The sequence below is a fragment of the Symphalangus syndactylus genome, chromosome 8 (genome assembly GCF_028878055.3).
Source record: "Symphalangus syndactylus isolate Jambi chromosome 8, NHGRI_mSymSyn1-v2.1_pri, whole genome shotgun sequence".
Lineage (NCBI taxonomy): Eukaryota > Metazoa > Chordata > Mammalia > Primates > Hylobatidae > Symphalangus > Symphalangus syndactylus.
The window spans coordinates 85496410-85520436 of NC_072430.2; the positions used below are offsets into that span (position 1 = coordinate 85496410).

Below are 24027 nucleotides of genomic sequence, written 5' to 3' on the forward strand. Positions count from 1 at the left end.
TTCTTGTCCTTTCTCATTGCCTCTTTATAAGGCTATTGAAATAACATTCCCACTGGCCTTTCTATAATGATTGAGCACCCCTTCCCTCCCCACTCCTGCCCCTACCCTACAAATGGCTATCCTAGGCAATACCAACAGTTACTTCTCTCCTTAAAGGCTTCAACTTGTCCCTAGTTTCCTGGAGGATAAACTCCATAGTCACCTAGGCACCAAAGCCACTTCTTATCATACCCTAGCTCGCCTCTCCAGCCTCATCTCCTGCCACCCCCTCCCAGGCCCTCTGCTTCCAGCCACTGACCATCTCACTATTCCCTGAAATTTTATATCTTTTTATTACTCCATTTCTCTACACATGCAGAGCCTGAGCTTTGAAAGCTTTAATTCACTCTCTCTGCCAGGCTTTTTTTTTTTTTTTTTTTTTTAAATCAAGATGCAGCCCAATGTCTCTTTACCATGGCATCTTTCCCTGCAATACTGTACAGAGTGTGCTGCTCCCTGAAGTCTGTTGACACCTGTATTATAGCACGTGTCTTGTTTTTTTGGACTCACCTCCCCACACAGAAACCTCTCTAAACATTCCATGAGCTCTGTGATAGCAAAAACCATACTTCACTCATCTTCTTATCTTCTTCTCCAAGCACCAGGCCTGGCAAACAGCAGGAGCTCGGAAAAATCTTTACTAAATGATTCTGTAAGGCAGGCATTTCAGATTGCTTATGGCTTAAAAAAAGCAAGTCTTCTACAGCACTGTCTGAGAAAGCCCTACACACAGGCCATGATTTTTAGTGGCAAAGAAGTTCTGCATAAAACCAATAAATGGAGCTACAATAGCAAGGCCAAAAATAGGAGTATGCCCTACTGACATTCATTTATTTATCTACCTATTCATTCATTGAACAAATTTTTTTTGAGTATCCACTGAGTGCCTGGCACTAGGCTGAACGCATCAGCTGTAACAGCTGTAGGAAAAGATGGAGTTGCCTTTCTAAGCTTATCTGGAAACTCATAATTCTACCAGAAACATTCCCTGGGAAAATAAGCAATAGATTATGTATGTGTGTACGTTGTAAATATATAATACATATAAACAAGAGTGATACTCAAAATATTTTAACCATCAGTAGGGCATAGACACTGACTAATCAGATTGGTACATATATTTTGCCCTGAACCTTGCCCACAGAAAAAATAAAGAATACTGAACTGACACAGAAAAAGGTAGGAAAAGGCATAATGAGATGACCTACCAGAAAGCCTGGAGCCTAGACTGCAGGTTTGAAGAGATGTTTTACGTTTCTCCATTTTTGTTTCTTCCCAGCCTCAGAGAAAGAAATATCAGAAATGAAATAGAGACCAAAACATATTATTTTGCTGGGCACGGGGGCTCATGCTTATAATCCCAGCACTTTGGGAGGCCAAGGTGGGCAGATCACCTGAGGTCAGGAGTTCAAGACCAGCCTGGCCAACATGGTGAAACACTGTCTCTTCTAAAAATACAAAAATTAGCTGGGCGTGGTGGCAGGTGCCTGTAATCTCAGCTATTCGGGAGGTTGAGACAGGAAAATGGCTGGAGCCTGGGAGGCGGAGGTTGCAGTGAGCCATGATCACAGCACTGCACTCCAGCCTGGGTGACTGAGTGAGACTCTGTCTCAAAAAAAAAAAAAAAAAAAAAAATTTATCGTGTAAGTAGCCACACAAAATTGGTACTCATTTTCTAAAGACTATCAATCCCTGTACACTAAAAACATGGCATTCCTTCAAAAACAGTGGCTTTTTGTGACAAGCAGGGCAGTGGTCAACCAAGGGAGACGATAAACCCAACCTTTACTGGCAAAGCTGATAATGAACAGTCAGTTGCATGCTATTTCACAGCTGATACCTCTTTCCACAAAAAGGAAAAAAAGGAGGAAAATGATATTAATTGCGAAAGTTTCACAGATGTCTGCAGCAGTTGACCAGAGCTCCTGGGTTATTGCTTGTCAGACTATTAATGGGTTTGCCTAACCATGACAGTCATTTCTTTTCCCCCTCCTGTGAGCTACTTTCTGTGTAATTTATGCATGGGTTTTGCCAAGATTTGACAACTTTCAGGATATTAACATAAAATTAGACTGCAGAGCTGAACAATGGGTGGCTTTAAAATTAGTCGTGGTGAAAACCAATCAAACAGAATTGGCTTTTCCTTTGCATTGCTCCTAAATTTATTATTGTTGTCTTTCTCTTCCACATATAAGAGTTCATGTCGACAGTTCTGCACAGAATAATGAGAATGGGCTGAGAGGGTGTGACATCCCGTGGCCTTGGAGAGGGACTCCGTAACCCAGGCAAGCTCCCTCTAGATGCAATGCCCGACAGAGGCTTAAACGAACCTCTGCAGCAACCACTCGTGAAATTTACCAAAGCACACACATATTTTGAAGCTCATCTGAGAAGAGAACTTTTCCTTTGCCATCTCTCGGTTCCACACAGCTTGCTCAGTGAATGCCATTACAGAATGCAATGTGTGTGTTAATAAGCCAGGACATCTGGTAACCAGCTTTTTTCTGATTCATTAACTGACTCTGCTTCTGTGGCCATGGGGGATGAGAAGAGAAATTGGAAGGTTTTTCTTTTAGCAAATGGGCACTTGATGTATGTCTTGCTTCTTTGGTCTAGCCTCAACTTTTAAACTTTACTCCAAGGTTAGTATATAAATGCAAGCATCCTTTGGCAAGCAGTGTCTAGTCTTGTATAGAAAACAAATAGTACTTAAATTATTCTATATAGTAAAAGAATGTAGGTAAGAGAAAAGGAACCTTAGGGCTGATAGACTACATCCTATTTTAAAGCAGAGAATGAAGGGAGTGAAGAACATGCTTAAGGTGACGCAGTATAGTGGTGGCAAAGGAGGGAGCCAACTCCAGGTCTCTTGACCCTCAATCCAGTCCTCTTTTCTACCTCAGCGCATTGCTTAACTAACTTCTGGATTTTTGAAATGTATTTTGCTGAGTTTTTTGGTCAGCAAACAGTGTCTGTTTGAGTTTTCTTTTTCTGCCTGCTGTGCATATGCCACCTGAACATCTGAGCAGATGACAGTGCCGAACCCGTCCTCCTGCCTCCCCTAATATGTGATTAGGGACCCACTCGAGCATTTCTAAGAGGTACTTAGGGATAGTTAATTTAAACTTTTAAGAATGGACAATTTTGAAAAATGGACAAATTGTGAACAACCCTAGGGAATACACTTGACGAGAATACTTAGGGATAGTTAATTTAAACTTTTGAAGAATGGACAATTTTGAAGAATGGACAAATTGTGAACAACCCTAGGGAATACACTTGACGAGAATACTTAGGGATAGTTAATTTAAACTTTTGAAGAATGGACAATTTTGAAGAATGGACAAATTGTGAACAACCCTAGGGAATACACTTAATGAGAATACAATTAAAAACTCACACAGAAAATAGAGCAAGGTTATGAAAATCTCCCAATGATTAAGATGAAAAAAATTAAAAATACTATTATTCTATCCAAAACTTTTTTTTTTAAACTTCTCATTGAAGTCAATTAGGTCCAAATGCTCAAGAGAGTGATTGAATGAAAGAAGTCTGACTTGATGGTACATGTGGATGGATGAAATGGACAATGAAGTTTCCATATGTTGTTTTTATGCAGTAATTAGAAACTGTCACACACGGTTTCATTTTTTTCATTTCCTTGGGCTTATTTGCATGTTGGAACTTCCTCTGGAACAGGATGGAGAGTATCAAACTGGCATCCAGTTGAAATGAGGAGCGGTGGCTTGTGGACACCCTCCCCACCTCAGGGACAGGAAGGAAGCCAGAGACAGGTACTGTTGAGGCGCATTGCACAGGAGGCAGCGAGCAGACAGCTGTCCTGGATGCTGCTAACGTGGCGCTGCATCCTGCCTGCTTGCCCTCCAATTGGTCATTATGGAGCACTTTGGCTACCCTGAGCTGATCTCCCTTTTAAAGCACTTTCATTCCAGCCCAATTATCTTTCCTTTACTATTTGCATGGTCAGACTTGAAGTCAGGAACCCTGTTATCCCTATTGCCAGGCACACAGTGGTTCCCATGGGTCCTTCACAAACCTAAATTAATAACCTTCACATGTCTGGACCTTCATATAAGATTTTTCTATTTCTAGAAATCTTCAGCCTTGTTAAAAAAAATAGAATAGGCAAGGCAGTTTTCATTGCATAAGAATTGTGACTAGGAGGCAAAAACTAGAAGTCTTTTGAATGTCAACAGTATTCTAAAAATCTGCTGCTTGTTACTACTAAACTATTACTGGTGAACGACAAATTCCAGGAGCTGAAGGCTAAAAGAAACTTCATTTGTCTAAGATGGATTATCTATCTGGACAGCTACTCTACTGAATACTTAAATGACCTGGAACCATAAAAAGAATTGAACTATACAAGCATAATTTGACTTATGACACAGTAAAGAATTTTCCCAAATCAAATTTTGGTCAGAAAGAAATTTCTTGATAAGTTTAAAATGCCATCTTATCTAAGTCTTTTAAATAACTTATTTGATTAAAAATACAGATAAGCATAAAGAAAAAAACACACACACCGAGAGAGAAACTCTAATAATCCCTGTCTCCAGAGGCACACATTATTACTATGTTGGTATTTGTCCTTTGACTTTTTTTAGTATAGGTATAAATGTGTTTTAATTAATTAATTTTTTAATGACCAATAATGAACCTAGTGTTTTATAATACTTTTTCAGCATAAAAGGCATAAAGAACATTTTTTCATTACAAATATTTCTACTACATCATTTTAATAGCTGTATAGTATTCTAGACTGTAAGTATTCCACATTTTATTCAATCTCTTTTTTAAGACATCTAGATTGTTTTAATTTTTTCTATTATAATTAATGTGATGATCATTGTCAAATATTAATCTTTGGCATGTCTTTATTTGCTTGGGATATATTTTGAGAAGTGGAAGTGCTTAGTGAAAGGCTATACCCATTCTTAAGGTTTTTGATACATATTGCCAACGTCCTTGCAAAAAAGTTGTATTGATTTAGAATCCCACCAGCAGAGAATGAGGCATTTATTTCCTGGATCCCCTGCCAACACCCAGCATTATGGTTCTTTTTAATCTTTGCTAATCTGTGGAGTGAAAATGGTGTTTCTTTTTTGTTTTAATTAATTTATTCTTGAAGCCAACATTTCTGAAGATAGAATGTTACCCGCTTTCTCAATTACGTGACTGCATATGCTAATAGTTATACCTAGAATTCATTATTACCTGTATTTTACAGTTATGTCATTTTACAGTAGGTAAAACTAATCTGTTTAGATACCAAAAAAAGCTGTATGATCTGCTGAGATAATAAAGATTTATGTAAATTAAACATGGAGCCTATCTTATGCCTTGTATCTGAGAAAATATAAAAGACAATGAAATTTAACACATACTTTGGTGCTAGAAGAGGAAGGAGTGAGATAGCTGGAAGGTAATATTATTGGTCAACACAATGGAAGGCGTCCATTGGCTACAGTGCAACTGCTGGAGGTGACTGTGTTGGTATCTGTAACATGTTGATGTGTGAAGTGAAAAAATGAATCCTATTCCTCAGGAGAGTCCTGCATATGTCAAGTATATTGTCTCATTAAGCCAATCCATTTATCAACCCACTGAATGCCAATTAAATTGCACAGGATGGTGCAGGTATATGGTGAGCTGTTGGTGCCAAACTTTATTACAGCTGAGCTTTTCTGGCGCAGTATGTTCCACCCAGCAAAATGGCAGGCATATCAAAGCCAAATTAAATGTTCTTGAAATAATGCCTTTAAAGAGGACGAAATGCCACAGCCTGGCAGAAAAGAATGTGAAACGTAATGTCAGTTCTTAGTGTACTTTTAGTTCCAATGAAGATGTCAAGGCTCAGATCCAGCCAGTGCCAAATGTCTTCACAGCGTGCAAATTAGATCAGTGTAATTTCATCAGGAGAATGATCACACTCTGCTGTAGTTATGGCTGAATTCACTGCTTCTGCCGAGGGCTGGGCTGAGGACCATGGGGCCCAGCTGAGTTCATGCTGCCATCCTTAGAAAGAGAGAGAACCAGATTTAACGGATTGCTCTCTTGATGCCACAGTGGAAAGTTAGGCCCACCTCTCAGAGATATTGCTAAATGAGCATCTAGCATAGATTACGATGCATTTGTTTGGAATTTTTAAAAATCTGCTTAGTGAAAATTAAACCCCAAGTCACTGAAATACCAAGCTAGCTGCCAACGGGCATTACAAGCAAAAGAGGTTTATGTTTGTAACTAAGCATAATGTTTGTATGAAAATTTACAGATATTGATATTAAATACTTAAAGCATTCAAATTCCAGGTATGTTTAGAAACATATAATCTAATACGTTGATATGACAAATATTCTTAAGGATCAATACAGAAAAATAAATAGCTAATATAAAACAAAGAATACTGAAAACCTCTTACTATAAAACAGAAACCCAATAAGAATGTCGTGACTAATTTTTAGTGTTAAATAGAGGAAAATGATACAGAGTAAAGATCTTGGGAAGGAAATGATAAATGATGTAACTTACAGTCTAATGTTTGGAATAAATTGGAATAAACCAATTTTATGGCAAGATAAGTCACTTATTATCATGAAATTTTTTGCCTGCTTTGAAATGGTTTCTTAATGCAGCACTGTTAAAAATACTCCTGAAATGTTTAAAAACAGAATTTTCGCATACTTTTTTTTTTGTTTTGTTTTGTTTGTTTTTTTTTTTTACCAGAGCAATGGTATCAGGATTCTTCTTTGAATTTGTTGGTGTATCCTTAGTAAAGACAAAGGATTCCCACTGCATGGGTGCAATTTTTAAGAATAACCAGAATTCTCAGTTTCATGTTTAAGGAAGTTGTAGTGGATTTTCAACCTTTTTGAACCATATATATTCTACTGTAATAAAGCATAATGTTTTACAATGTTTATTTTATAATCCTTATAAAATATATTCAAATGCTAACAAATATAGAGGAAAATAAAAATTACCCATAACCCCCCATCCAGACATAACAACTGCTATTACTTTTATATTTTTTCCAGTGTTGAGTATGTGAATATTTTTTCCCAAATTGAGGTACTATTGTTTATAAAGTTTGACTTCTGCTTTAAATATAACATGAGCATTTTTCTATGCCATTAAAAAGTCTTAAAATTATTTTAATGATATAGAATATTGTGTGTAAGATCCCCCATTATTGGAAATTTGTATCAGTATTTAGCTATTACCTTCATGATGAACATTCTTATAAATAAACATTTGTCCATATTTGATTAATTTCTTTGGACAGACTCCTAAGAAGTGGCATTACTGAGTTAATGGTAGGAATTTTCAAAGTTCTTGTTTTTACTGTGTTACTTTTCAGAAACTATCTATAAACCTGTAATTCGTAGCCCCCTCCAAAAACAATAACTTTACAAAATCAGATCTATAAAATTCTATTTTCGTATTCTAACAGCCATATCATGACTTCTACCTTTCGAACCTTAATTTTACAGAAATGGCATAAAGAATAGGGAAAACACTCTAAAACTGTGAGATCTGAGGGCAGTAGGAGTGTGGCTGCCTTTCTTCTGTTGTTTTTCATTACTGAAGGATGTGCTATGCATTCTCAGTTACTGGCAAATAATTTGATTGATTGATACAATTAGCTTAGAGCATGCTTAAAGTCAATGAAAAATTATTCTCCCAAGCCTTGAAACTATTTTAACATTAACTATATATTTAATCAATATAGACAAGCCAATTATTTGCTATAAGCTCGTGTTACTCTGAATTACTTTCATTCCTGTATATCGCTTCAGAATTAGTTAGACCTTCTGCTGTGGAACTTTCTTTCATTTCCTATTTTAGCAATAGGCACAGGACCTAAGGCTATCTCTGGGGCTTGCCAAGACCCCAGATGCCAAGCTTCGGAACATTCTAGTAGCAACATCTGGCCTTTTGGTGAGCTCCACAGGCAATTGTGCACTCAGCGCGGGGATGTCACATGGTCAAATGATCTACTGATATTTCGGCTACCATGCTCTCTGAGGAAACATTTGTCTTTCTGCTCACTTTGAGTAAGTAGCAGATAAAATTAGAGCTGTTATGTGGAAAAATGTTTTCTACAAAAAAATCATTTGTTTTAAAATCTTAATTCTTTAATTGGTAGAGTTGCATTGCAGCTTGGTTTCCAGCTGTTCATTACTTTTTTCAGGAATCAAGAGAGACACTGACTAGTTCAGTTCAGGATAAATTTTGTACAACTACACCAAATTCATAAAAGATGGCCACACTTGCATTCAGGGTGGCTTAAAATACTGAGGATAACTGGGGGAGAAAGTATTAATACCTCCAAGACACTTCCTCAAAAATAACCTTCTCGATTTACTGGATCAAGGACATTTCCTAAGCATATACAATGCTGTGACCCAGTAGAATATTTGTTTACGTAAGTCTTTAGACTGCTATAGATCTGTTTTAATGTCTTTTTTTAATCAAGAGATTAAAACCTATGTTCAAATAATACCAGTATTTTTTTTAAGTTATTATCAATTTAGCATAAAAATTAAACCCAAATGTTCCCCTTTTGGGGTATGCAAGATTAATCAGGCACAAGGAAAAAATGCAACTAAATTAACAAATTGCCTCCAACAATTTTCTATTTTTTAAGGGAAAAGAAAAAAATGTATTTATGAATATTTCGCATACTATGTGGAAAATAAGATCTAATAACACATCAAAACACATGGAATTCTTCAGATATGTATTTCTTTATGGTATCTTCTTCTTTATGCTTCTTTATGCTTTATGTCTGTTTATACTTCTTTATGTTATCATTTTTAGAAATTACCAAATTTGCATTTCTTATTAAATTCTGTTTATCATGACATTGCTATGTAGTTCATTTTCATTATTAATGAAGTATTCACAATTTCACACTTCCTTATATTTTTGCATTTTAAAAGCAAAAATTTGTTTTCATTTATTTTGAGTATTTAACTTTTTAGTATTGTTTTTAAAGAAAACATTATTTATATAATCTTTGAATTAAAACACTGAATGAGTGGTTAGAATTTTCTACAAGACTCAAATTGTTTACATGTAAATGTCTTATTTCTGCAATGAAATCAGAGGGTCTTCCTATTAGATATTAACTGAATATTTACTCACCTTTCAAAAGAAATTTTTAAAAATCCCTGCCACAAGGACAACTTAGTAAAACATGGCTACCATATGATATCTAAATGATTAAGATTGAAGGTCAGTATGATAGTCCTCAATTAAACCCAATGCAATGGGAATCATTGATTGGGTGCTAAAATTATAGCAAATGGGCCAGGCACAGTGGCTCACGCCTGTAATCCCAGCACTTTGGGCGGCTGAGGTGGGCGGATCACCTGAGGTCAGGGGCTGGAGACCAGCCTGGCCAACATGGCAAAACCCCGTCTAGCTGGATGTGGTGGCACTCGCTTGTAGTCTCAGCTACTCAGGAGGCTGAGGTAGGAGAATCACTTGAACCGGGGAGGCAGAGGTTGCAGTAAGCTGAAATCGCCTCACTGCATTCCAGCCCGGGTGAGTGAGACTCCGTCTCAAAAATAAATAATATAAAATAAAATTATTGCAAATGGTTTTGATATTGCTTTTTTATTAAAATGGCAATAATTTCTTTTTATACTCAGGACTCTGGAAACAATCAAATTAGTCAAAATTATGTGGGTTACTATATCCTGTTTTGTAAAACTATCAACTGGAACAGAATTATATGTAATCACCTTGTAAATCTGGCAACTAAAAGGGGGAATGTCTAGTTTGCATTTGGCACCAGGCTCAGATTCAGCAACAATGCAGAAACTATTAAACCACATTTAACTTTGCCCCCTTCTCTTCAAACCTATCCTTTTATTCAATTCTACTGACCACTCTGGTTTCTATGTGGTCTAAACAAACGGGGAACAACTTTTTACCCTGTCATTATAGGAAAAAATGATATATCTTTGAGCAGGAAATCAGCAACCCAAGGTGGTGGCAGGATAATAATCCATCAGAGCTTTGGCTCTGTCACTGATGTTCCTTCAGGCCCATACATTCCTCCTAGTTGGGCGTGTGGTAGTGTCACCAGTGTGGCAGTCTCCAGCTACTGCCTTAGGCTGTAGCAATAAACTGCAGCATGGATATGGAGGGAAGGTAGGACAGGGAAGTAGAGACATGGTAAGAGGCTGGCACAATTGGAAGGGTGGCTGCACTGTGAGAAATAGGAAACAATAGGACAGGCATTGTGGTTTATGCCTGTAATCCCAGTACTTTGGGAGGCCAAGGCAGGAGGATCTCTTGAAGCCAGTAGTTTGAGACCAGCCTGGGCAACAAAGCAAGACCTCATCTCTACAAAAAAAAAAAAAAGGAAAAAAGTGTTTTTAAATTAGCTGGATGGAATTGGATGTACCTGTAGTCCCAGCTACTCAGGAGGCTAGGGTGGGAGGATCACTTGAGCCCCGAAGTTTGAGGCTGCAGTGAACTGTGATTACACCACTGCACTCCAGCCTGGGCAACAGAGTGAGGCCTCATCTCTAAAATAAAAAATTAAAAAAAGAAACAGGGAACGCAGAACAATAAATTTGCAAGCAACATTCAGGTCTTGAAATTGTGCCAGTAGAGTTGGGATTAAAAAGCAATTATAGCTTTTTGTACAGAGAAGTGATGTTTATACAACTACAAGTTTTTTTGGTAGATTCCAGTTTTTCTTACTTATATATTTATTCCCATACTCTTCCTTACTCTTTTTTTTTTCTCTTAAAAAGCTCTCATAACGTGACTCTAGCGAAATGGCAGATTCAGGACCTCTGAAAATTCTCTCTTCTATAAAAGCAATGAGAAAACTGGCAAAAATGGTCAGAATTTATGTTTTCCAAACTCTGGAAATTAATGAAGGCCTTTCAGAAATTTGGGAAGTATTTATTGGAGCAAAACAGCAGAATCATGGTAGCAACAGTGAGCTTTGTGGCATTTTAAACTTGTTCTATTCCCATCCCCACTGCTGAGCTCAATGGTAACCTTGAAATCTAGCCATCCATATTCAAAGTGAAAACCAACAGCATGGCAGCCACTGGAGGGGGAAAAAGACAATTGGAGCACCTTCAAAATCCCATTATCAAAGATCTATCATTATTTGACTTGTCAGGTAGTTCTCTAAGGATGCCTACTTGCAAGATTATCTTTATTTCACCTGATTCAGAGCTCCACCAGGCTCTTTTCTTGTACAGAGAATAGTCTTTTCTCTGGAAATTTTGTAGAAAACACAGAAATTGTTAACATTGTGGATGCCTAGTCTTGAATAACAGTTGGAATGAACAACAGGCTAACCAAAATGCTTAAAAAAAGGGGGGAAGTGGGGGAATGAGAAGTCCACAGAGGCTTTGATAAGTCCTTCTAATCTATAAAACCATGGTCATACATTCTCAGAAAAAAACTCAGAAAGGCCCTAAGCTCTCACCTTGGGGCTCACACAAGCAGGAAGTGAAGGCCCAGTCAGAGTTCTCAATTGCCTGGCTGAATGATGATGGCATATTCCAACGTCCACACAGAGTCCCTTGCCAGAGATTAGGAGACTCATTGGTTCTAGGCATTGAAGAAAATCTCTGTTCAATTATTGGCTAATCATTATCCTAACTGAATAAAGATTTCGGTGACCACAAATGAAAAGGAACACAGACTTACAGAATTTATTAAATAAACAAAAACAACAGCAATAAACCCTGGGGAATTTGCTGGAGAAGAGGAAGATTCTGATTTCCAGAGTTCTCACATTATTGAAAATGCCAAATTTTAACAAAAACTTATGAGACACTCGAAGAAACAAGAAATTTGGCCTATGCATATTTTTTATAAAGCCTTCAATAACAAATGCCCCTTAGGAACCCTAAATATTGGAATAATTAGACAAAAACTTTCTGCTCTTTTAAATATGTTCACAGAATTTTAAAAAATGTTTAAAGTAATAAAGGAAAATATGAGAATGCCTCATCTTGAAGGAACATTTTACTGGATGTAGAATACTTGGTTAGCAGTCTTTCTTTCAGCATTTTGAATCTATCATCTCTCTGCCTTCTGGCCTCCATGATTTCTTATGAGAAATCATCTGTTAATCTTGTAGAGGATTCCTTGTGTGAGATGAGTCATGGCCTTCTTGCTTCTCTGAAGAATCCCTCTTCGTCTTTTACTTTTGAAAGTTTGATTATAATGTGTCAAGGTATGTATCTCCTTAGAGTTTGTTGAGCTCCTTGGATGTGTAGATTAATGTCTTTTATTATATTTGGATAGATTTCAGCCTTTCAGCCTTTTCTTTTCTTTTCTTTTCGCCCTTCTGGCTGGGACTATCTTTATTTATATGTTGGTATACTTGATGATATTTCACAGGTTTCTGGGGTTATATTAATTTTTATTCATTCTTTTTTATTCTGTTCGTCAGACAGAATAATCTCAGTTGGCCTGTCTTTAAGTTCACTGATTCTTTCTTCTGCCTACTCAAATCTGGTGTTGACCCCTTCCAGTAGATTTTTCATGTCAATTATTATACTTTTCAATTCCGGAGTATCTATTCAGTTCATTTAAAAAATAATATCTATCTATTGGTATTCTCTGTTTGTAAAAAAGAAGTAGACAATATGAATACATCTATAACAAGTAAAGAGATTGAATTGGTAATTAAAAACCTCCTGCAAAAACACTTAGGACCAGATTAATTTGCTGATGAAATCTACCAAACCACTAAAAAACACCAATCCTTTGCAAATTCTTTCAAAAAACGTAAAAGAAGGAATGCAACCAAACTCATTGTAGGAGATCAGTTTTGCCCTGATACCAAAACCAGGCAAGGACAACACACACGAAAAAACAACTACAAACTAATATACTTCACAAATATTTACCAAAAAAAATCCTCAACAAAATACTATCAAACCAAATTCAGCAACATAGAAAAAGTATTTTACACTATAGCAATGTGTAATTTGTCCCAGAATGCAAGGTCAATTTAGCACCTGAAAATCAATCAGTATAATATACTGTATTAATAGAATAAAAGGCAAAACCTCATGATTACCTCAATAGACACAGAAAAAGCATTTTGACAAAATCCAACATTCTTTTCTGATAAAACACTGAACCAATTAAAAAGTAAAGGAAAACTTCCTCAATCTGATGAAGTATATCTATTTATTTAAAAACCCACAGCTAACATCATACTTAATAATAAAAGACAGAAAGGTTTCCTCCTAAAATCAGAAACAAGATAAGAATATCTGTTCTTACCACTTCTATTCAATATTGTACTAGGATGTTATAGCCAGGGCAATTAGGTAAGAATAAGAAATAAAAAGCATCAATATTGGAAAGGAGGCAAAACCCTCTTATTTGCAGATGACATGATCTTGTGCATATAAAACCAAAATTCATCCACTGAAAAAGCCATTAAAGATAATAAACAAGTTGGAAAGATGACAAAATACAAGATTAATATACAATAATCAATTATATCTCTATACACTAGCAATAAACAATATGAAAATGAAACTCAAAAACCAATTCCATTTACAATAGCATCAAAAAAATAAAATATTTAATACTTTAAAAATTAAAAAGGCTTACACACTGAAAACCATAAAACATCACTGAATGAAATTTTAAAAAGACTTAAATAAAATAGATTTTTCATATTTATGGATTGGAAGGCCTAATATTGTTAAGATGGCACTACTCTTCAACATGATCTACAGATTCACTATAACCCGTCAAAATCCCTGCTGCCTTTTTTCCAGAACTTGACAGGCTGACGCTAAAATTCCTATGAAAATGCAAAGGAAGCAGAATAGCTAAAACAATTTTGAAAAAAGAACTAAGCTAGAGGTCACACATGTCCCAGTTGCAAAGTTTATCCTAAAACTACATTAATCAAGATTATATGGAACTGGTATGAAGATATACATACATACATCAGTAGAATCAAAATAAAAGCCAGATATGTATAGTCAGTTGATTTTTTACATGGATGCCATGACAACTTAATGCAGAAAGGATAGTCTTTCAAGAAATTTAGCTGGGACAATTGAATATCCAGTTGCAAATGATAGAAATTGGACCCTTTCTTCATTTCCTAGTAGAAAAAAATTAACTCAAAATGAATCATATTAATGGCTAACTATAAGAGCTAAAACTATGACTCTTGGAATTAAACATAGGTGTATATCTTCATGACCTTGAATTAGGCAATGTTTTCCTATGAATGACAAAGCACAAACAACTTTATAAAGAATAAATAGTAAATTGGACTTCATCAACAATGAAAATGTTCGTGTTTTACGTACACTGTCAAAAAAATGAAAAGGCAATTCACAGAATGGGAGAAATATTTGCAAATCATCTACCAGATATATTCTAGCATCCAGCATATAAAACTATTACATGCAACTATTTAAATAAAAAAAAACAAAACCACACTAATAAAAAAAGGGAAAAGATTTGAATAGACATTTCTCCAAAGAAGATCTGCAAATGGCTAAGAAGCACAGTAAAAGAAGCTCAACATCATTAGCTTTCAGGGAAAAACAAATCAAAACTATGAAATAGCATTTCACATCCACTAGCAGGGTGGTCATCAGGAAGTAGGGCAATAACAAGTAATGTCAAAGATGTGGATAAACTAGAACTCTCTTACTTTAGCTGGTGGGAATGTAAAATTATTCAGCCACTTTGGAAAACAGTTTGACTGTTAAGTTAAACATGAAATTATCAATTGACTCAGGAATTCCATTCTAAGAAAATTGAAAACATACATCCTTATAAAAACATGTACACAAATGTTTATAGCGACTCTGTTTATAATAGCCAAATGATGGAAGCAACCTAAATGTTCATAACCTAACGAATTCTTATGCAAAATGTGACATATTCACACAATGAAATATTATTCACCCATAAGAATGAAGAAAGTACTGACTTATGTTATAGTGTAGGTGAACCTTCAAAACATTATGCTAAGTGAAAGAAACCAGATGCAAAAGGCCACATATTATTCCATGTGTATAACACATCTCAAAATGGCAAATCTATAGAGACAGAAAATTAATCAATGGTTGCCAGGCACTGGAGGGGGGAAGTGGGAAGGGACTGCTGATAGGTTTGGGGTTTCTTATTGAGCTGATGAAAATATTTTAGAAATAGATAACGATAATAGGTGCACAGTCTTGTGAATATATGAATAATAACAGAATTGTACACTTTAAAATAGTGAATTGTATCATGTGAATTATATATTAATTTTAAAAATTCTCTCATCTCCATCCATCCACCCCACCCTAATGGTCATAGTTACAGTTATTGATAAGGAATGGCGTTACATTGTCAAAGAAGAGATGTTTTCAACTTCCTTTTCACCCATATTAAGCCTTTAAGTAGCCTACGTACAGAGGAAAATCTTATTGCACCTTCTCCCAGCTCTCAACACACCAACATTTTATACAAATAAAATCAAGTTATTAATACCACAGATAAGCTAGAAGAGAAAATAAATTTTAAAAGGCAAGACATGATGTTGTGTGTGAAAAGAACTTGAATCTTCCCGAAAACAAGGCTGATGATGTCATTCCTGCTTTGAGAACCTCCATGGGCTCCCATTACCTTTACGAAACAGCCCACATTTCTTTTTATGACCTGCAAAACGTTACATTTCTAGCCCAATTTCCTAGAATCATACATGCACTTTTTAAACCCTACTCACATTAAATCTCTGTATTTTCTGAACATACTAAGATTCTTTTTATGATTCAAAATCTTTAAATGCACTTTTACCTCCAACCAGAAAGTAAGATTCTTTGCTTGAATTTCCTTAGAATAATTTTATATAGGTTTATCTTTTTGAAAAACAGAAATTAATGGCTCAGTGGCTACTATATATAACTCAACCAATGAATTTGTATGTCTGTTTCTTTTGATAAACATCATCTTTATAGACTATTTCAGACATATAATGCCATCATTCTGTATATTGTGTTAGGAAAAATTATCAAAAACTTAGGACTAAGGCAAAAAGAAGTCTGCATGTTCTTTCAATGTCATACTGGAATATTGTCCAGGAGATCACTCAAGGATTAATCCTCTAGGGGAATGGAACTTTTGTTGTTTGATTATTAACTCTTAATTAAAGCCTAGACTGTGAAGTTTCATCTTACTTTGTAGATTTTTATTTTGAAGAGATGCAAATGAAACCTTCTTGGCTAAAAAAAAAATTAAAACACAAATATTATTGTTTTATTGACTATAGATTATTATGCTGTTGTGTATTTAATCCAGCAATTTTATTCTGACTTTCTTTCATCATTTTCTATAAGCATTCAGTTCCCCAAATACTCTTTGAAGCAATTTTATCATCTTGGTTGTTCCCTCATTAGTGAGTTGAATAAATCTTTGACTTGTTCTTATTCTGTATTCATATATGAGTCATGTCATTTCATTTTATGGCAATTTTACATTGTGTACTAAATTAAGTTGCCCAGTTTTCAAAAATCTTCCTAAGAGTTGTACCATAATTAATTTTTCTCAACTCCACAGTATTTTCCACAAAAATCTATATTGAAATTAAAAAGAAGATTCGTACATTTCAAAACAACTGCTTTCTCCTGGCCCAAAGCATTAAGTGTAAGTGATGAGCACAGCGCCTCATAGGCATGTACCCCTTCCTGCATCTGTTTCTTCAGAAAGATATAAAGGCAGTGTCCTATTTTTACCCACAAGCAAGTCCATGATGAGATATTATTTATGAAATGGTGAAATAAAGAACCTCAATTTAACCGATGTAATAGCAAATGTGATTAATGGAATCCATGCAAAAGTTTGGCTTATCTATTTGCCTTAATTGAATGCCTAATCATGACTCACAGATGTTAGAGTTAGTTTTTTTTTTTTAATATGGGCATAAAATATGCAAACTTTTTGTCTAGTCCAGTTTCTTTTGGAGACTTAAATTAATATTCATTTTGCAATCCACTTCAGTTGTACTGTTTCCTCAAACCTTGCCCAACAAATGTTAACAAAAATGTTTTTGAATGAAATCTACTCACTAATATAAAAAAAACTCACAAAACAATAAACCAAAAAAATGTAGCTTGAAGTTTTACTATATTCATTTATAATGATTACTCAGAAAAACAGTATTAAAAACAAATTAATTGTGCCCAAAAGGGATAAAAGCTTCACAAATGTGTTTATAATCTAAAAGAAGATGACAGACACAATGTATGTGAGTTTTAAGAAAAGGAAAAGAAAGAAAAAGAAAATTGCCATCAGATTTATTTAAGGTATGAGGCATCAAGGTAACTCTAGAGCCAGGTAGACTTAAATTCAAGATATTCTAGTCTTCGGCTTATTAACTTTGGTGGAGTAACTACAAACTTATTCCTGGTGCTATGTTTATTTGTTAAAATTCTTCTGTTTTATGAATTACCTGGATTTTTAACTTTTTATTTTCTATCATATTTATCTAAAACACCAATAATATCCTGCCTCCTAAGTTTTTCTTTGAGTTCTGCTGCTTTTCTTGTATATTTTATGTAAGAATAAGACTCTGAATTAAATAAATACATTTAAAATGGAAACTTAAAATTCCCTACAGAAAAAAATGCTATTTTAATAAAAATACAAATAATGTGTCAAAGAAAAATTCTATTTTAAGTTAATTTGCATCCTTTGGATACTGGGAAACTGATCTTTGGTTTCAGCTTTAATTCTTACAAGAAGCAAATGACTATATTTATATAACATTTTTCAATATGCTTAATTGCTACAGTTGGAGGTTCTTGTATTTCTCTAATGAATTACTTTTCTATTATGAAGAAATGACTCTCTCAAAGGACAATCATTTGTTACACCTGAGCCTTCCTGGTCCCAATTGTGCCACATGCTGCTTAATAATTTGCAATGATTTAGGAAGATTGCCATAACCACTCAATTACTTAATCAACAGCTTTGGATGCAATCTATATAGCATGAGACACATCCTTAGCCCACATTTAGAACTGTCTTGTTAATTCTATAGAATCCAGCAACCACTAGATTCTGAGTATTTCACAGACAGCAGGTAACCTGTTCTAGAGGACTAAAAGTAGATGCTCATTTTCTTTGGCCTGTCTAGGTAGCTGCAGCATAACCATACAGTGGAATATAGCAGTGGGAAAAAAGAAGTCAACTAAGGTTTAGGAAACCTGATTTCTAATTCTGGCTCTATTGCTTTTTAGGTTTTGACCCTCAGGTAATGATATTCTCTGACCTTCAGTATTCTTCCCTTCATAGAATGTGTGCACTACAGCTGATAGTTTCTTAGACATTTGCCTAATCAATGGCCCATTTCTATATAACCTAAATTAAAGGTATAAGACATTTTGCAAATTGTACCAAAATGTTTATAAAAAGTCTTAGTAACTTATTTTTATGCAGCATTCTGAAACAACAAGATGAAAAATCAGTCAATCACTGTAAGACAGGGTAGCTCATTTAAAATTGTGATTGTCAAAAATGTTAATTACTTCTGGGCCACTGAGATAGAATTGCTAGGCAATTTACTTTAACTAACATAGCCTTGTGGCCAGAATTAACCTTTCTATAAGGAAAAGAGACACATGTCCATGTGTCTAGGTAATGAAATTTGAAGGCCAGGTAATATGAGTGAGTTCTGAAAATAAGTTTTACTGAATTCGCAATTATACCTTGGACAGGTCCTACACAATTAAGGTGTAAAATATAAACCCCTTCTGGTTATATTTTAGACTGTTGAAAATAAGTACAGTGTATTAAAATATATAGTTATCTAAATAAATGAATTATCTTGGTACATAAAACATTCAGATTTAAAGTAAACGCTTTTAGCTTCATTTATTTATCATATCATTTCACTAATAATCTACTTGTGAAATTCAGTGTTATCATCATATCAAATTTTTTGCCCTTCATAAGTAAATGAGTGTTAATTTACAAAGACTAAAATGTCTAGGGAAATATGACTATACACAATCCTCTTTACCTAGTACCTAGTATAGTGCAATAGAAATTCGAAATGTTTCCCTATGCTACTCTGCACAGTGCAAAGATCATAAGTTTTGGGGTATATCTAGTTTTGTTCTCAGATAATTTCCGATGGTTACTGGGTAATCCATTTAGACTTTCTGGGATGCTTTTCCCCATGTGTAAAAACAGGCATAATAATATTATCCATGACCTTTTCAATGTGTAATAATATGATTCATTCATTTTCAGGATAGTACGTGTCTATGCACATTCATTCAAGTAAATTACTATCCCTATGTCCATATTCATCCCTAAAGAACAAGAAGGGCATTTGCTAACTTGTTCAGTAATAGGAAGGGGAATGTAGAAAGAGTGGAAGAACAAAACGCCATTTTGCAATTTTTCAGCAGGGACACTGTTTCGTGATATCTGGATTGCAACGAGAAGACTAGAAGTCAAGGGGCTAGAATTATCTGAAGGGTTACTCTCGTATGTCTAGAGGTTAATGCTGGCCATCAGTTGGAGGCCAAACTTCTTCACAAGATGGCTGGGCGTCAAGAGCAAATAGATAGAGAGGGGCTATGTATGTGCACAGTAGATGAAGCTATATTGCATTTTATTACTTAGACTTCTGCTACATTCTATTAGTAGAAGCAGTTATAAAGGTCACCTAGGTTCAAAGGGAGGGGACATGGATCCCATCTCTCAATGGAGGAGTGTTGATGTCACGTTGTAGGAAAAACATGTGGCATGGGTTATATGTTGCTACCATCTTCGCAAAACAATATCTGCTCAAGCCAGTATAAGGGCTTTTGATTTATATCACCAAAGTGACCTTCAGTAATAGTATAAGATTTGATTTGTATCTTTCCCTGTCTAATGATAGGAAAAATTGTATTTCACTGTTGTGTCTTTTTATAATTAAATATACCAAACATTGTTTTACAAGTTATTTGCCACTTATATTTTTTCATGATTGAAAAAATTATTTAACATAATAAGTATGCTCCTGTGGGTATTCACCTGCTTAATAACAGTTTATAAAACATCTTCAAACATTACACTAAGGAAACAACAGTTTCTCAGTTTTGTTGAAAATATTTCCCCTGGTGTGCCATTTTATTTTCACTTTGTTTTATTGCATTATTTATTCTTTATAAACTTTTTAATATGGTTGCTATATTATATACCATGCTTATAATGTGTTCCTCATCCCAGGATTATAAAAATAATTTCTACTTGTATGCTAACTTTGTTCTTTATAAATTATATCAAAATAAATTCTGTATAAATTAAATAGAAGATCTAACATTTTTCAGGCTTTTAACTGTTCAGCTTCATTTGTTGAAAGAGTCAAAATAACAACTAGTTTTAAAAATAGTAGTATCCAAAGAAAACAGACATTGTCTGTTGAATAAGCTTATACCTCCTCTACCAGTTAGAAATATTAAAATTATATATTGATTCATATATATACTTGAGTCTCTTTCTGGACACTTTATCATGGATCTCTCCTTTAATTAACTATCATTTTTTCAAATCATTACAGTATAAAAGTACATTTTAATATCTTAAAAGCCCCCCTCTGAACGTGGTTTGTAATTCATGAAGAGCTTTTCAATAATCAGTGCCCAACCTACTTCCTCCCTGATGATTTCATTCAGGCTCATGTCCATAGCAACAACTTCCTATTTATATCTCCAGTCCACATCTCTCCTGTGAGCCTCAAACTCTATTACCCACTGGAAGGTTGAACAAGTCTCTGTTTCAACTGATCAAAACTGAGCCCTTGAATATTTTTCCCAAGTCTCCTCCTCCTCCAGTCTTCTTTATTCAAATAAAGGGCATTATACCAGCTAATCAGATACCAAAATGAAAGTGAAAGTTAATATCATTGTAGCCAATCTTTACATGAGAGTAAAAATGGTTGAATTCTTGTAATAGAAAATTAAAGTGGGGCTGGGCACGGTGGCTCACACCTGTAATCCCAGCACTTTGGGAGGCTGAGGCAGGCGGATCACAAGGTCAGGAGATCAAGACCATCCTGGCTAACATGATGAAACCCCGTCTCTACTAAAAATACAAAAAATTAGCCAGGTATGGTGGCGGACGCCTGTAGTCCCAGCTACTCGGGAGGCTGAGGCAGGAGAATGGCATGAACCCAGGAGGCAGAGCTTACTGTGAGCCGAGATCACGCCACTGCACTCCAGCCTGGGCAACAGAGCGAGACTCTGTCTCAAAAAAAAAAAAAAAAAAAATTAAAGTGGGAAATGTGCCTTTTGGGGAGGCACAGTGTGGTTACATCTACACTGCATCTATGATGTCAAAATCGTACCTGGTTTAGCATGTGAACAAGGAGTGCTAAAAAAAAAAAAAAAAGTTAAGGACCATTGATCCTGTGGAGCATTTCAAAAATTTATTTTTTATTTATAGCAGGGGGTATGTATCTTCAGTCTCTTTCTCAAAGTTATTGCAGTTTCCTGCTAGTTTGGGAGTGCTAAACAATGCTAATAAGTCTGCCCATGAATGTACTATTACACTTCTACATGTCTCATAAGCAGCATTTTTTTCTTGAGAATATTTTATGTATTTTCCCATATATTTTTAAAAATCTAATTATGTAGTGATTTCTAAGAAGTAAATGCAAATATTAATAATCATATATGAAAATAAGATTAACTTCTAATTTTTACTATTGTTAGACTGATGGTTTAAAATATAGCAACTTAATAAAATGTAAAATCAATGGAATAATATAAGGTTATTTTCAGAAAAACCTTAGCTGTATGTGGAACAAATTAAGTAATTGCATCTCCACATTGCTCTATTCCCAGCAGGAGGACTTACATAGACCGCACCATCTGATCTTCCTTGCACTTTTACTTCCAGTTGGTTTCATCCAATGACAGGGACCAGGTAGATATCAGAGAGCAGAAGTGGAGAGAGACACACAGACAGAGAGACAAACAGACATCAAGGTGTTTAGATGTGTGTCTCTAACCCTACTACCACTGCTGGCAAGTTTTGATATTGAGTACCTTGAACAATCTTAGCTCTGTTAGTTGGTCCATTTCCTGCTACCTAACTGTCGTCTGGCTGTAACACTGCCATGCCTTCACCCCTGCAGGTCTTGAGGTGGTAAAAGCTTCTCACAGTTGCTACCCTGAGCTGCTTCAGCATTCTTTGCTGGTTTCCACAATCCTGCCACCCTCCGTAAATATTCTCTCCATTAAAATGTCTCCCATCACTTCTGTGAGAAAGCCTTCTGTTTCCTGCCCTGACCTTGACTGATACAGGCTCCAACTTTGGTTCTTCTTCAGTTGTACTCATAAAAGGAAACAGTATAGCTCATGAACTCTACCATGATGGTCCCTACAAAGCTTTTTGTAATCATTTACTACTCGTATTATTTTATAATTTCAGTCCAATTCAAACTTCCTTTGGGTGGTTTTCAATAAACTAACCACTAAGCAAATACTAGGATGATAAAGAGGAAGATATGACAGAGTACGTTCCTCAAGAAGCTTGGTTTTTTCAGCAGATAATTCATAAACACTTGAAAAAGTTAAACAAGCTTATGTATGACAAAACGTTGCAAAGGAACACTAACAGACCATAAATATAATTTGAAACTAGAGAAGAAAACAATGACATAGTCTAACAGGAAAGGCTTTGTTGAGGAGGTGGGACTTTAATTGGATCTTGGGGGATAGAGATTCTTCAGTGTGATTCCACTGTTGAATATTTCTTACCTGTTTTGTCACACAAAGAGTAATGTTTTTTTGTTTTGTTTTGTTTTTTTCATTTAGATCCCTCTTTCAATGTCCTAGAGCCGTTTATGGGCCACTTGAAATAGTGTCTACATATGACAGATAAATTGTTTTTCTTGCCTGACCTACCCTGAGTCAGGATAGGCTTTGAGAAGCATAACAATTCCTTTGCTTATCTGTCTGATGCACATTGTGCCACACTGTGTCAGGTATCAGGAAGATTTGCATGAGAAGGAGTCCAGAGAAGTTCTTGATGATCACTTTTGGATTTGCCAAAAGTGACCCAAAAAGACTCCATGGGGCAAGCAATAACCCAGGCTCTGGGGTCGCTTGATCTGTGTCTAATTTCCAGCTCCTCCAGCTACTGGTCATGTGATCTTAAGAAAATTACTTAATCTTTGTTGTCTCAGTTTCCTCTTTTATAAAATTGTGGTTTGCATGTCTTCTCAGCTTGTATCAAGAGAATTTGCTAAGCGTATACAATAGCAAAGTCATAATTTGTGACATATTTTAGATCAACTAGCAAGCCTCAAAACAATTTCACTTTAACATTCATTTTATTTGTATTTCAGGATAATTTTTCATATAGAAAAGCAAAGCTTCACTGAAACATAGTCTTTTGGTGAGTCATACCTTTAAATTTTAGGTTTATGTAAAAGGAGTATAATAATTGAGCTTTTATCAATCCTTTTAATCTTTTAAATTTGTATTCCCTTGCATAATGGCCTCAAATGACTTTTTAGTTAATAAATAAGCAATTGTGGTTTCAAAATACCAGTTGAATTCAGGGGCATAATTAATTACTGAAATTGAAAAAGATTCTGTTATTTAAATTACTAATTACAATGTAGAAATAGTCCTTAAGTCATGAATTCTGATTTTTTAAAATTTCATTTATATTCCCTCTCTTTCATTTAATATTTTTCTCAAAAACAGCTTCTACTTTAAAAACAAAACACTTTTAGATATGAAGGCCTATATTTATGGAACCCAAATTAATGAGGAATTTCTATAACCTAAGATGGCATGGTCATTAAGAATAAAACCTCTAAAATTTTTACCTTGCGCCTGACCACAGAAAATGATGTAAAGTACAATTATAGCCAGAAGAATTCTCCAACCCAAATGTGCTTGTTAAGTTTGTTTATCCAGTTGCACCACATGCCACACA

General features: G+C 35.1%; 1 protein-coding gene across 2 annotated transcripts in view; it reads left to right on the plus strand.

Annotated features, from left to right (window-relative positions):
- The window catches only part of ITGA4 (integrin subunit alpha 4), a 434521-nt gene that overhangs the window by 263812 nt on the left and 146682 nt on the right, over positions 1-24027 (plus strand). The gene's annotated exons all lie outside the window — the stretch shown is intronic.